The following is a 16,520-nucleotide window of genomic DNA, read 5'->3' on the forward strand; positions in this document are numbered from 1 at the left end:
CAGTATTTAACAATAGCAATAAAAATAACACTATCTCAGACATATTTTTCACTAGCTGAGCTGCTGCTGGTTGGAATTGGTTCACATTTGACCAATTATACTCATCAACTAAATCACTTATTTTAATATCACTGTTATAGGAGTATCTTGCACCTATATCTGAGTCCTAGAACTCTGAATAGTAGTGTGCAAGCAGAGAACAAGTATGCCTTATGCTTATTAGAAAACATAGATTTTAGATGTCAATCCTGGAAGTACCACAGACTACTTGATTCTTTTCTCTGCCTCCACCTCCTCTTCACCTCCTCTTATAACTTCTTTCTCTTTTCCTTCTCTCCTTCTTCCCCTTCTGTGTTATTCTTCATCTCCTTATTGTTCCCTGCCTTAACTAGGAAAACATCAATTCTATAAGATTTATAGTGAACTGAAAACTACTATTCAAAATTGTCACTTCTCACACATTTGCTAATCTAGCAAGGGGCTATGTGGACTCCACCAATCACTTGCCAATGGGACAACAAGTCAGACTGGCCTTTAAATAGTTACTGAGTTTGGGGATTAACTTTAAAAGCTTTGACAATAAGCAAGCAGAAGCTATAGTATCAAAGAAGCAATATGGTTTTAGATCCAAGTGAATGAAGAGATGGCTGCAAAACCACATTATAGAATAAACATGGGAGCTCATATACATTTTTTAAAAAAGGATTTCAGTGATGTAGAAAATATAATTTAATCTCCCTAAAGACTAACCAAAATATTATTCACTTACCATGGAAAGATAAATGATGTGCTTTGTATGGGAGAGAAGGAGTTAAATCGCATATTTTTTCTCCTATTACTAAAAAAATGCAGAAAAGGAAGAAAGCAGATGTTATGGGCTAATTTCTTTGTAAATATACTCATAACTTAGTTCTTGATAAACAGATTGATAGTGTTTCCTAGGAAGGGAATATTATCTGAGGAATGCTCTTAGCAGAATGTCTATAGCTTAGTATGGCTTTTACTAAACCAAACCAGATTATGCTGATTTTGATGCGTGCTTCCCCTAAGCCCAAGCTGTATAAATATACACAATAGAAAAATAGCAGCAAAAATTCAGGACAGGCATTTGGATAGTGCTTAAGGTGCTGTTTGGTATGTTTGTGTCTCCTACCTTAGTGCTTGGTTTTGATACCTGCTTCTAGCTCCTGACTTCAAATTCCTGCTGATGTAGACCCTGTAAGGCAGTAGTGATGTTTCAAGCACCAGGAAACCTGCCACATGTGTTGGAGACCTGCACTGAGTTTCTGTCTTCCAGCTTCAGCCTCTGCCCAGCCCCAGGCTGTAATGTCAGAAATTAGAAAGTTAACCAATAGATCGGAGTTCTCTCTGTCTCTCTTCCTCTCTCCAAATACATTATTGAAATTTAAAAAGGAAAAGAAATCTATATTTAGATCACAAAACGTTCCTTATCATACATAACTGTCAAATTTATTCAATGCTTTTATGAAGATGATGAGATAATTTTTCTGTTGACATACTTTGTGTTAGCAGAAAAATTATCTCAATCGTCTATCAAATTTTAAGCTGAACTTGCACTCTGATGTGTAAATTCCTTTACTTGTAGTGAACCATCCTTTTACTTAGTTTTGAATTTTATTCCTTATATGGTATTTTATATGCTGAGATATAATGAGAATTTCATTTATTGAAGAGAGTAGTCTGTATTTTTTAAAAAAATGATATTGTCTTTGTTACATTCAAGAAGGTCTGTGGATAAAACAGCTGTTTCAGTCAACTGCAAACATCGTAACAAAATACCATAGACGGAATAGTTTAAACAATGGATATTCATTTCTTACAGCTCTGGAGGCTGGAAAGTCCAGTCTCAGATGCCACAGGTAAGGTCTCTCACTGGATTACAGAAGATTACCTTCTCTTTGTGTCCTTACAGGATGTGGAGAGTCAATTCTGATTTCTTCCTCTTCTTCTAAGGATATTGGTCCTATCATGGGAGCTCCAACAACAGGATTTCATCCAAGCCTAATTATTCCATATTCAAACACCACCACACTGGAAACTACAGCTTTAACATATCAACTGGGGGAGATAAAAGATTCAGTTCACAACAATGCTTTCTGAATGGCCATTTTGTTTGTTTTGACTCTCTGGGAGAATTTATTTAAGATTGGGTTATATGGGTCAGTGTTTTGGTGCAGCAGGTTCTGGCTCCTTGCTAACATATCCAGAAAACTAGTGGATAGCTCAAGTGCTTGGGCTCCTGCCACCCATGTGGGAGACCCTGATGGAGCTTTTGGCTCCTGACATTTGGACTGCCCCAGGCCCCAACATTCTGGCCATTTAGGAAGGAAATCAGCAGATGGAAGATTTGCTCTCTCTCTCTCTCTTTCTCCATGTTTCTGTAAACTTGCCTTTCAAATAAGTACATACATACTTTTTAAAAAATTGAGTTTTCTTCCTAAATATATAAGAAACACCTTCTAATCAATAACAAATAACACCCTAAGGCAAAGGACTTGAATTCCCCCAAAGAAATTGGAGAAGTGAGCAACAAGTATATAAATATAAATGCACTTAATATGATCATTAATTATCAAGGAAATACAAATAAAAAAACATAATGAGTGATTTCCTAACATGTGTTAGGATATTTGTAATTTAAAAACATTTAAAAATTAAAAGACAATATATTGGCAAAGATGCAAAAAAGTTGGAACTCCTGTATCCTATGGAATGGTCCAGCAATCCCACTTCTGGGCAAATATCAAAGTCAAGATTGAAGAGATATCTGCACTCCCATATCTGTTAACTTATCAACAACCAAGACACAGTAAACCTAAATGTCCATTAGGATTCAAATAAAGAAAATGTGTTATGTGTATACAAGGAACCATTACTCTTATTATTCTTACAAAAGAAAGAATGTTGCAATATGTGACATTACTGAACCCTGAGGACATTATGCTAATTGCAGTAATCCAGTTATACAGGAACAAATACTTTATGAGTCCACTAAAATAATTAAAATCCTAAAATCACAGTTTGTGTGAAACATCTTTTTCTATCCTATTAATTTGAACCATCAAATGTCAATTTTTTTAGAAAGGAATTATTACATTGATTTTATTATTAAAATGGAAAATTCTATAATTTAAAATATTTATTTGAGAGAGAGAAAAAGAGAGAGAGAGAGAGAGAGGTCTTCCCTCCATTGGTATACTCCATAAATGGCTGCAACAGCTGGGGTTGTGCCAATCCGAAGCCAGGAGCCAGGAACCAGAAACCAGGAACCAGGAGCTTCCTCCAGGTCTCCTATACGGGTGCAGGAGCTCAAGGAGTTGGGCCACCCTCCACTGCTTTCCCAGGCCATAGCAGAGCTGGATCAGAAGTGGAGCAGCTGGGACTTGAAGGGGGGCCCACATGGGATCTGGCACTGCAGGCAGCTGTTTTACCTGCTACGCCACAGCATCAGCCCATGATAATTTTTTTTTTTTTTTTTTGACAGAGTGGATAGTGAGAGAGAGAGACAGAGAGAAAGGTCTTCCTTTTTGCCGTTGGTTCACTCTCCAATGGCCGCTGCGGCCGGCGCATCTCGCTGATCCGAAGCCAGGAGCCAGGTGCTTCTCCTGGTCTCCCATGTGGGTGCAGGGCCCAAGCACTTGGGCCATCCTCCACTGCACTCCCAGGCCACAGCAGAGAGCTGGACTGGAAGAGGGGCAACCGGGACAGAATCCAGCGCCCCAACCGGGACTAGAACCTGGTGTGCCAGTGCCGAAAGGCGGAGGATTAGCCTGTTAAGCCACGGCACCGGCCTAGCCCCTGATAATTTTTATAATAACCTTGGTTGTCAGTTTGGTAGATATAATGGTAAAATTCATTCTAATAGTCTATTGGTATATGGGAGACATACTTTCTTTTCAAAATAGAAAATGCTTTGTTGAATGATCTTATAGCCTGCTTTAGTCTTTCATGAAATAGTACAGTAGCTACTGAGTAGTAGATGAGTCCAGATCAGAACATAGAAGTATTCCCAAGAGACACATAGTGAAAACTTTATCTCAGAAAATGCATGAAAGAACACAATGAAAATTGTTCTCCAATAAATACCATCACTTCTCTGCCAAAGAATAAACTGAAAAAAATAGACTTGCTAGTGGAGCATGCATGTGATTGCAGAAAACAGAACCCAAGTCAAATCTATCTGTGGCTGTGGCATTGAAGTGAGGGCAAAATGCTTCATCCATAGTATCAAATGCTTCCTCTCTCATGCTTACTCTAACAAAGGGACTTTTACTGTCCCTATGACCAAAAAATAAAAGCTGTAATAAAAAAATTCTGAATTAAGATTCGTGCTTCTAAAGTTTAGAAATGAGTGCATACTTTTGGATTTAGTGTGTTTTCAGAAAGGACACAGATTTGGAAAGCAGGTGATTACTGAAGCATGCATGACTTCTGGTTTGTAATTAATCCTTTCTGTCATTTCAATAGAGAGAAGTGATTACATTAATAAACATAGGATTTAGCATGTTTGTTACAAGTGTCAAAAACGAAAATTATGATTTATGTGTTTTGAAGGGACACAATCATTCAGTCCATAACTGAGTAAGACTGGATTAAAATTACTGTTTTTTTCCAAGGTTAGGTATCCCAGTTGGCAAGCATGTTGAGAAGTTGAGGGGCATCTGAAAGTCCTTACAGTTCCATTTCCACGTAACTTACCCAAATGCCCAGCACTCTTTCTTCACTATGTATTGTCCTTTGGCTCAATTACTGTCGACTGTTTAAAACTCAAGCACCTATTAAATATGCAAATTCTGGGCAAAGTACCTTGTCTCTTGTCATACCTAAAGTAGAGTTAACTCTAATATTTATTTAATAAGGAGATTAAGAGAATAAAAGGAAATCATATATGTAAGAGTACAGAATAGTTCATGGGTTTATTCCATACTCAAGAATTACACTATTATATTTACTATTAATATATTGATTCATATTGTTTAAGTCATATAACTTCTTCAGATTCAGCAAGTATTTCAAAAAGTTTTTGGGAAAATAGATTAACTAATAAGACCATTTCAGTGAGAAATATTTTGAAGTATCCATGCTCTTCAAAGAATTCATGAGAAGTAGATATTATGAAAAATTATGCCTGGAGTTTTAACATGTTTACCAAAGTAACCATCTTCAGTAAGACATTGCAATATATTTACCTTTACTAGAAAAGCTGAGAGTCACATTCTTCTCAATTTCTCATTTAATTACACTTTTTGAATATATCCATGAATGCAGTCATGAGACTCTAGGGTTTACATGAAACAAGCTTCATTGAGGATAGGCAAAATGTGACAAAAATAATTCTAGCTTGTGGGAGCAATATGGAGCATCAAAGGAAGCTGGTATAGACAGCAAACTTAATGCAGTTGTTAAAAATAGAAGATAGCAAAAGAGATACAAAAATTGTTTTATTCTGCTTCACAATTGAGTTCAATACCATCCAAGTTCATAAGACAATTTCTTGACTTCTAAAATTCTTCAAAGACTAAAAATAACTATTGTAATTGGAGCACATTGTGAAAAGATTTGCCTCACAAATGTGTCACTATCTTTATCTGAAAACTACAAAGGGATAATTGAGATTATGCAGTCCAATCATATGGTAATGATGAGAATACTAAAGTTCCCCAGAACAGAATGACTTGCCACAAATTACACAACAAGCATCTGGTAGAGATGGCAAAAGCTAATGTTACCAAAATACCAATAAAGATTTCCTTTCCCACTACTCCAGGAAAATTTTGTAAACAAAGTCAAAACATTTTCAGTTACTAAAGATTCACATAGTTAAAATTCCACTGTCTGCTTTGAATAATAGGAATCTTGTTGGTACCTAAAATGGAAAGGTTTTTCTAGAATAGTTTGTATGAAATAAAGGAAAATTTCATGTCAGCTAAAAATAGATGATGGATCTGTTTTTAAAGTTTAGGTATTCAATTCAATCAGTTTCTAACTTTAATAAGGTGGTTACTGTGGAGATAAAACACATTAAGGTATTTCAAATCCCAGGGTTCATCTGTTAAATTCTTTCTTTTTGCTGATTAAGTGAATAGTTTGACACTCAACTTAGATTTTATACTCTAGAATTGAAATAATCATTGATTTCTGAGAATTTAATAAGAATGGAATTTTTTAGGTTTTCTAAACTGATTCTCTTAATGAAATTGAGTCTCTCATTTAACACAGTAACAAGAATAAACCTCTCTGATTTAAATAACCTTTTTTTTTTTTTTTTTGACAGGCAGAGTGGATAGTGAGAGAGAGAGACAGAGAGAAAGGTCTTTCTTTGCCATTGGTTCACCCTCCAATGGCCGCCACGGCTGGCGCACTGCGGCCAGCGCACCGCGCTGATCCGATGGCAGGACCCAGGTGCTTCTCCTGGTCTCCCATGGGGTGCAGGGCCCAAGGACTTGGGCCATCCTCCACTGCACTCCCTGGCCACAGCAGAGAGCTGGCCTGGAAGAGGGGCAACCGGGACAGAATCAGGTGCCCCGACCAGGACTAGAACCCGGTGTGCCAGTGCCGCTAGGCGGAGGATTAGCCTATTGAGCCGCGGCGCCGGCTCTTAAATAACCATTTTAATATAGATATAATGCTTTTGACAAACAAAGTACAAACTACTCTATTTTAAATCATTTAAAAATATATTCAAATGAAGACTTATTTCATAGGCAGACTAATAGAAAAACATTTCAAGCATTTTATAAGAAACAATATAAGTTTGTTTAAGATACATAAAGAAAAATAAAGAGCACATTTTCTCTAACATGGGTTCCATATTGCTAATAGGTATATTTTGAAACTATTCATAATTTTAAATAAAATAACTGTCCCAACTTTATATATGTTTCATAATATTCTATTGATTTTCACTTTTATTCTTCACTTTATTTTCATAATCACTCAGGTCAATTGTAGCATTTTTTTTAAGATTTTATTTTTTTTTATTTGAGAGGTAGAGTTACAGACAGTGAGAGGGGAGAGATGGAGAGAAAGGTCTTTCATCCACTGGTTCACTCCCCAAAGAGCCATAACAGCCAGAACTGTGTCCATCCAAAGCCAGGAGCCAGGAGCTTCTTCAAGTCTCCCACAAGGGTGCAGGAGTCCAAGCACCTGGACCATCTTACTGCTTTCTCAGGCCATAGCAGAGAGCTGGATAAGAAGAGGAGCATTCAGGACCAGAACCAGTGCCCATATGGGATGCCAGCACTGCAGGCCAGGACTTTAACCTACTGAGCCACAGTGCTGGCACCTTGCCCATTTCTTAACTGGAGTATTGATTGTCTTTTTGTTGACTTTTTGAGATCTTTATAGATCCTGGATATTAATCCTTTATCAATTACATAGTTTAAAAATATGTTCAGCCATTCTGTTGGTTGCCTCTTGATTTTGTTCAGTGTTTCCTCTGTAGTGCAGAACCTTCTTAGCTTGATATAACCCTCATTTGTGAATTTTGCCTTTGGTTGCCTATGCTTCTGGGGGCTTTTCCAAGAAGTCTTTGCCTATGCCAATGTCTTGCAGCATTTCCCCAATGTTTTCTTATAGTAATTTGATGGTTTCACTTCACGTATTTAGATCCTTGATCCATTTTGACTTGGTTTTTCAATAAGATGTAAGGTAGGAATTTTGTTTCATACTTCTGAATGGGTAGATCCAGTTTTCCAAGCGCCATTTGTTTAAGAGACTGTCCTTTCTCCAGGGATTAAGTTTAGCTCATTTGTCAAGGATTAGTTGATTGTAGATAGCAGGTTTAACTTCTGGGGTTTCTAGTCTTTTCCACTGGTCTATTTTCTTTTCTTTTTTTTTTTTTTCAAGCTTCTTGAATTTTTTTTTTTTTTGATTTAGTAAATATAAATTTCCAAAGTACAGCTTTTGGATTACAGTTGCTTCCCCCCCTCTTGTTGTTGACTTAACAAGTTGACACTCTTGTTTATGGCGTCAGTAATCTCCCTAGGCTCTAGTCATGAGTTGCCAAGGCTATGGAAGCCTTTAGTGTTCGTCGACTTTGATCTTATTCCGATAGGGTCATAGTCAAAGTGGAAGTTCTCTCCTCCCTTCAGAGAAGGGTACCTCCTTCTTTGATCTTCTTTGATGGCCCTGTTCTTTCCACTGGGATCTCACTCGCAGAGATCTTTCATTTAGGTTTTTTTGTTGTTGTTGTTGTTGTTTTTTCCCCAGGGTGTCTTGGCTTTCCATGCCTACAATACTCTCATGGGCTCTTGAGCCAGATCCGAATGCTTTAAGGGCTGATTCTGAGGCCAGAGTGTTGTTTAGGACATCTGCCATTCTGAGTCTGCTGTGTATCCCCATTGGTCTATTTTCATGCTTCTCCCAGGTTGTTTTAATTATAACTGCCCTGTAGTATTTCTTGAAATCTGGTATTGTGATGACTCTAGCTTTGTTTTTTTTTTTTTTAAGATTTTATTTATTTATTTGAGAGGTAGAGTTAGAACAGTAGAGGGAAAGACAAAGAGAAAGATCTTCCTTTGATTCACTCCCCACATGGCCGCTACAGGCAGAGGATTAAACTACTGTACCATGGCACCGGTGCAGTAGTTTAGCTTTGCTGTAGTTCCTTTACATTGCTTTTGATATTTGGGGTCTCTTGCATTTCCTTATAAATTTTAACATTATTTTTTCTATATCTGAGAAGAATGTCCTTTGGTATTTTGATTGGGATAACATTGAATTTGTAGATTGCTTTGGATAGAATTGACATTTTGATGATAATTCTTCTAATCCATGAACATGGAAGATTTTTCCATTTTTTTTGTGTGTCTTCTTTATTTCTTTGTTGTTTTGTAATTTTCATTGTAGTGATCTTTCTTGTCCTTGGTTAAATTTATTCCAAGGTATTTAAATTTATTGTAGCTATTGTAAATGCTCTTGATGTTACAGGTTCTTTCAAAAGCTAGAAGCAAGAACTTAGAATGTTTTCACAACAAAAACAAGGCAAATGTTAGAAAAACTAGATATTTATCCAGATATAAGTATCATGTATTGTTTATCTCTTGAAAATAGCATGATATCCCTTAAATATGCACCTCATTATGCACACATTAACAATGAAGTATAAAATCCATTTAAATGTCCCTACAAATCATACAAGCCTTAAATTATACATTTTATCACTTACAGAACATAAAATAAGTCAAATATTTGTTTTTGTTAAGCTTCTTATATTTTTAAAGGTTTTTTTTTTGGAATATTTGACCAAATTGGATTGAGAAAAAAAGAATACACGAATGGGGCCGGTACTGTGGCATAATGGGTAAAGTCGACACCTGAGTGCCAGCATCCCATAAGGGTACCAGTTCAAGTCCCAGCTGCTCCACTTCCGATCCAGCTCTCTGCTATGGCCTGGGAAAGCAGTAGAAGATGGCCCAAGTCCTTGAGCCCCTGCACTCATGTCGGAAACCTGGAAGAAGCTCCTAGCTCCTGGCTTTGGATCAGCACAGCTCCAGCTGTTGCGATCATCTGGGGATTGAACCAGCAGATGGAAGACCTCTCTCTCTCTCTCTCTCTCTCTCTCTCTGCTTCTCCTTCTTTCTCTGTGTTACTCTGACTTTCAAATAAATAAATAAATTTTCAAAAAAAAGGAATACATGACTAAAGTAATACAAACTTGGATAGAGAAGTAGTGTAATTGAGCAGCTCAGATATATGAAGACTTTCTCAGGTGGAATGCTTATAATATAGATAGTTTGAAAATGAATGAAGTTGACAGCAAGACCTTTTACTAATATCTTCTTTGCTGCTAAGAAGAAAACACTTTGTGGAGGTATGTACTGATTGACCTTACTGCCTATAATGTGATAATGCAATGTTTTATATGAAAATCTGAAATGAATCATGAGGAGCTGTTTACTTTGTGAATAGAAATGAAAAATGTGCCCTTCAACCCTTTTACCAATAAAGTAAAATACCTTTTATCATCTCATTATGCTTCCAAATGACTTGACATTTAACAATTTAAATGCAATCAGTGTTAAATACTAAGCATCCATTAAAGATGATTTAGATAAATATTTGTAGCTCATGCTTCAAAAGAGGAAGTGTTAGCAGCATTAAACCAATGATCTCAGTTCATCACACGAAATGTAAAATCATTGGATATGGAATGTTTATTTTTTTCATCCAAAATAATGTTATAGCTGCTCTGTGACCAGTAGAGTAAGTTCACTAAAGTGGAATTCTTACTGCATCCAATTCTTTGTTGTTTTACCTTACATGAATTGGAAGAAAAATACAAATTTATGGGAAAGATGTTTGGTGCAAAGTTTGACACCTGCATCCTGTATCACATCAGAATATATGGGCACTTTAGGAGCCAGCAGGTGATAGTTCAATTGGTTGGGACCCTATACCTAGGTGACAGACTTAACATTTAGCTCTGGGCTGTTGACTTACTTGGTTGTTGTGGGAATTTGGGGAGTAAACCAGCAGATTAAGTTTCTCTCTCTCTCTCTCTCCCTCTCTATCTTTCTCTGCCTGTCATATAAATAAATATTTTTAAAGTTTAAATTTAAGCCATACAAAATATTTATTTTTGTGTGTTTTCGAGTTTCATAATATACTGATTAAGACTTTGAATTTGAGAGCTTGTGGGACTTAAGGAGAAATCCTAGCTAAGGCACAAATAAGTGTAGTAAAACTGCATCTCAGACAAGATCAATGATTCTCGGGTTTCTCATGGGAAATGAGAATCATAATGCCTACTTCTCAGTTGCTGTACTGTGTTGACTAGTCCCAGTAACTTAATCTAATAGCTTAGGTGTTGAAGTGAAGGTGGGTTAACATTTATGTTTAGTGTGTCTCTGCCCATCACTTGAAATGCCTTAAAGTTGAAAAAAGTGAGCTTTCCCAGTGAAGAAGAAATTCTGCTTTACTGTTGCAACAACCTCTTCCTGCCTGAGAGATTTCAGACTTGGCAGCCCTCCCAATCATGTGAATCCTTTCCTTAAAACAAATCTCCCAATAAACAGAATATATTTCCTCATCTATTCAGGTTTGCTGTTAATATTTTCTAATTTTCTTTGTATAGGAATTAATAAGTGGTATAAAATCTATCCTTAAACATTTGCTATTTTGAATGTTTTAAGATGGATCATATATTATTATTGGTTAATTTATTTTCATATTTTCATCTTTCATCCACCAAGCTTGTAAAACATTTGATGTAATTCTTTATCTATTTAGATTTTCTAGGTAAAAAGCATTTCTTCTGAAAAGGATTGGAGTTTTGCTTTTTCTCTGGAATAAATAGTAAATAATTGTATTTTTTCTTGCTTTGATCATACTTTCAGTAGAAGTGATTGTAAGTGCTTTGCCTTATTTCTGGTAAATAAGATAAAATGTAACATTTCATTATCTAGTAAGTTTTCTAATGCAGTTTTATCATATAACATTTAACACCTTAAAGTAATTTTCCTTTATTTTTAATTTGCTAGATACTTTTAACATTAATTAGCAAATATTAGTTTTTCTTTTTCTGGCTTTATTGTGATAATTATGTAAATTTTCTCATTCTACTAATCTAGTGAATTCCATGGATTATTGTCCACATGTGGAAACAAAATTGTATTCCTAGAAGAACATCAACCTTGACTGCAATTTCTATTGCTTATAAATATTCCTTAATTGCTTTTATTAATATTTTTGCCTACTATTTTTAATTATATATTCATTAGTAAAATTAACCTGTGGTTAATTTGGCTAATCCTCTGCCTGCGGCGCTGGCACCCGGGGTTCTAGTCCCTGTTGGGGTGCCGGATTCTGTCCCGGTTGCCCCTCTTCCAGTCCAGCTCTCTGCTGTGGCCAGGGAGTGCAGTGGAGGATGGCCCAAGTGCTTGGGCCCTGCACCTGCATGGGAGACCAGGAGGAAGCACCTGGCTCCTGGCTTCAGATCGGCGCAGTGCGCTGGCCGTAGTGACCATTTGGAGGGTGAACCAACGGCAAAAGGAAGACCTTTCTCTCTGTCTCTCTCTCTCTCTCACTGTCTAACTCTGCCTGTCAAAAAAAAATAAATAAAGAGTGACAGAGACAAAAACAGAGATTAAGAGAGAGAGAGAGAAAGAGAGAGAGAGATCTTCCATCCATTGGTTCACACCCCAAATGGCACAAAAGCCAGATCTGGACCAGTCTGAAGCCAGGAGCCAGGAACCTCCTCTGTGTCTCCCTTATGAAGCAGAATACAAGTACTTGGACTGTCATCCACTGCTTTCCAGGTGCATTAGTAAGGAGCTGGATCAGAAGCAGAGTCTGGGTCTCCAATATGGGAAGTGGGCATCCAAAGCAGCAGGTTAATCTGCTGCACCAAAATGCTAACCCTTTTCTGGATTTCACTAACAAAGTTTTGTGAACCTAAATTTTATTTAGTGAAATTTTAAGCACAATTATGTGTTCAATTTATGTATTGCTTAAAAAGTTGTTTAGATATCTTATTTCTTTACCTTTAGGGTTCTGTAAATTATACTCTCAGAATTTTTCCATGTTATCTACAATTCTATAAATTTGTTTTTAATACCCTCTCTTCTGTGTATGATATTTAGTGGTATCTATTTTTCTTTTTCTGATATTGGTTAGTTATTTCTTCTTTCACTTTCTTGAGGAAGCTTATCATAGATTGATTAATTTTATTTGAATTTCCTTCCTTTTTCATTTTTCCTTTTTTAAGATTTTATCAACATAAAGACAACAGATTTCATGTATCTCATATATACAATTCTAAGAAGAAAACCATACTTTCCTCTCTCAATCCTCCCTGTTTCCTTCTTTTTTTGCCTTAAATTTTTGCAATAACATAATTTCAACTCACTTTATAGTCACAAACTTAATACACAACTAACCACAATGTTCATCAAGTAAAAAGTAGAAAGACCACTATTCCATAGGAGTACAGGAAAGGGCTAAAACAACAGTTGTATCAAAGATGTCCATTTCACTCCTGTACATTTCTTGGTATTCTATATCAACTGCCACATATAAGAGATAGTAGATGATATCTCTTTTTTGGGACTGGCTTATTTCACTAAGCATAATGGTTCCCAGTTGTGTCCATTTTGTTGCAAAAGACAGAATTTAATTTGTTTAATGGCTTATTGTTTAATGGTTTATTCAGTCATCAGTTGATGGACATCTTGGTAGATACCATATCTTTGTTACTGTGAATTGATCTTCAATAAACATGTGATACAAACAACTCTGTCATATGCTGATACCATTTCATTTGAGTACATTTCCAGGAGTGGGATGGCTGGGTCTTAAGGTAGATCTCTTCAACTTTCTGAGGAATCTCCATACTGTCTTGCATAATGGTTGTACCAGTTTAAATTCCCACCAATAGTGTATTAAGGTAGCTTTTTCTCCACATCCTGGTGCCCAGTTAGAAATACAGTCATGCAAAAACCATCCTCATTCTTAACTTGAATTAATGATTTAGCATGTTTCAATGCTTCAACCTGTTATCAGTACAGCAGTCAGAATAATCCTATCAAAATACAAATCATTACACATTACTCCTTAGAATATTCCAGTAGTTTTGTCTGTTGTTTACAGTAAAATTCTTTATAAGGATTAAATAAAATAAAGCATATTTATATAGTTGGCCCAATTTCTTGAATATAATGGTTTAATAATTATTTTTACTGTTTTTTCTGTTATATCTAAAACATATTCAGATCATGCAAACACAAAAATATTAAGAATATATGTCTCATATGCTTGAATCTGCTTTGCTTAGTGCCTTACCTTGAATGATTCTATAGAATACTGATCAAGTCTATAAACTAATCTGATTTTTATGGCACCTTTCTACTTATATTAACTGCCAGCAAAGGATTCACAGAACAAGCACACAGACTTTTTAGGTTCTTCACTGTGCCTCTTTTGGCCTCTTTAAGTGTCCCTGTTAAAAACTAGTAGGGCCATTGTAGTTACAGAATTTTCATTTCTACTAATCATCATCTTATAACCATCCTCAAATACTAAGCAGTCATTCATTGGTTGTGCTTATCCAGAACCCATTACTTAACCATGTGTTGACCCCTAAAGAGGTTTGTTCCGAAGATGAGTGCTAGGTGCTCCTTATAATTATCTCAGCACTCTAACAAATTACCACTCCTGTGAACTTTCAGTGGTTGCCCTTTGCCTTCCAGATTTCACCACCTTTGTGAGAATTTTATAAGATCATTTGGACATGAGTTTTGTAAAAGAAACCATTGAGAGTTTTAGGTTGTATTTCATCTAATACTTTTCTATTATATCACTTAATTATAAAAACAGTGATGTACAATGTACAACTCAGAAGGATTGTTACAATTGCCCTTCATGATTCGTTAGGAAAAATTTCACTATCCATAGTGTTGGAAAAGCACATTTTTAAAATGCTTGTTACTTTTTAATAATAGAGCTGAAATCATGAATGACAAGCAAGTACAGTTTTACTATATAGATTCAAAGAAAATCCAAAGATAGCCACTATGCTCAGCTATTCTGAATTAAGCACATGCCAATAATAAACATAGCTAAACAATGGTCATAAAACACTAGATTCACAGAAAAATGTTGAGTATTTTTTAAAATAGTATTCAAAAACAAAATATTAAATATTAAATTAAATATGAATATTTTCTTGAAATCAGTTTTGATCTTTTTCTTAGCTTTTTGACATTTCATAACATAGACAAGAGATATCAGAATCTTTTTTCATGTGTCTTTCAAAACCTTCATATTTTTTCCCAGTTCCTGACCTTTCTAAAGAAAATATTGTGTTCTTTTAGATTTTCCTTACCTTCTCTTGGAATATGTAAATCTGGATGACATTATGTGCAATGCTTTCAGTTCTTTCAGCAAGAATATTACATTTTTGAAGATTAAAGAAAATTAAACCTGATCATATTTCTACTTCTCTTCCAGTGGAAGAATACTGCAGCAGATTATGGAAAAATGTCACCGATCATATTTTGTGTATTTAAATATTTTAGTCCAGGGGCAGGAGTTGTGATGCAGGAAGCTAAGCTTCCATCCAGAACGCTGGTGTCCCATAGCCAAGTACCAGTTTGGGTCCCAGCTACTCTTGTCTGATCCAGCTCCCTGCTAATGTGCCTGGCTATGCAGCAGAAGATGGCCCAACCACTTATGCCCCTCCTACCCAAGAGGGAGACCTGAATGGAGCTCTGGGCCGGGCTTTGGCCTGGCACTGCCATTGCTACCGGTACAAGTTACTCCTTTTATAACACTTAACATATGCCAGGCACAGTCCAAAATTCTCTGCACACACAGCACTGCGTATCATTTCTCATTCTATCTATTTGTAACAACACTTGTTCCTATTAAGGTGCTTGCCCTGTAACAAGTACAACAGAGTAAGTCTTGTTAAATATTATTGTGAATAATTGGTTTGTCTTTTGTTTCCAGTATATAGCAATTATAATACATTAATAATGTTTACATTAAAATGTCCTAGTGCAGATATTTTAGAAATCACATAGTAAAGGGGCCGATACTGTGGCGCAGTGGGTTAAAGTCCTGGCCTGAACTGCCAGCATCCCATGTGGGTGCTGGTTCTGGTCCCAGCTGCTCCTCTTCTGATCCAACTCTCTGCTATGGCCTGGGATAGCAGTGGAAGATGGCCCAGGTCCTTGGGCTCCTGCACCCACATGGGAGACCCTGAGGAGACTCCTGGCTCCTGGCTTCAGATCGTCACAGCTCCAGCTGTTGCAGCCATCTGGGGAGTGAACCAGTGGATGGAAGACCTCTCTGTCTCTACCTCTGTCTGTAACTCTGTCTTTCAGATAATAAAAAAAAAAAAATCTTTAAAAAAAAAAGAAACAAATCACATAGTAAAGAAAATAAAGAGCTAAAAGCAGAGTATTAGTATTTTTAAACAATGTATTACTCTGAATAAAGATGAAAAAATAGCTTGGGTGGGGGCCTTCCATCTAAAATAGTTGACATTCGTGCAAACCATATTAGAGAACATGGATTCTGCTGCCCATTTCTGATTCCAGCTTCCTTGTAGTGCCGCCGAGATGGCTCAAGTAATTAAGTTCCTGTTATCTTCACGGGATTGTGTTCCCTACTCTGGGACTTGGCCCCAACCCAGTTCTTACTGTTGTTAGCATGTGGGGAGTGAACCAGTCAATGAGATTGCTTGCTATGTCTCTTTCTTTTTCCCTATTTGTCTATCTCTCTATCTCTTTCTGTTTCTCTCTACCTCTCAAGTGAGCAAACCAAGAAAAAAAAAAGTGAATTACTAATTAAATCTAGGGAAAATAATGCAAATAAGAAATTAAAAATTATTTTTATATTTTTTGTATTTATCCCCTGAATAGTTCATAATAATTATCTAATTATTTTATTGTATCCTTTTTTTAAAAAAATCTTATTTATTTATTTGAGTGGCAGTTACAGTGAGAGGGAGAGACAGAGAGAAAGGTCTTGCATTCATTGGATCACTTCCAAGA

This window comes from Lepus europaeus, chromosome 10 (genome assembly GCF_033115175.1).
Source record: "Lepus europaeus isolate LE1 chromosome 10, mLepTim1.pri, whole genome shotgun sequence".
NCBI lineage: Eukaryota > Metazoa > Chordata > Mammalia > Lagomorpha > Leporidae > Lepus > Lepus europaeus.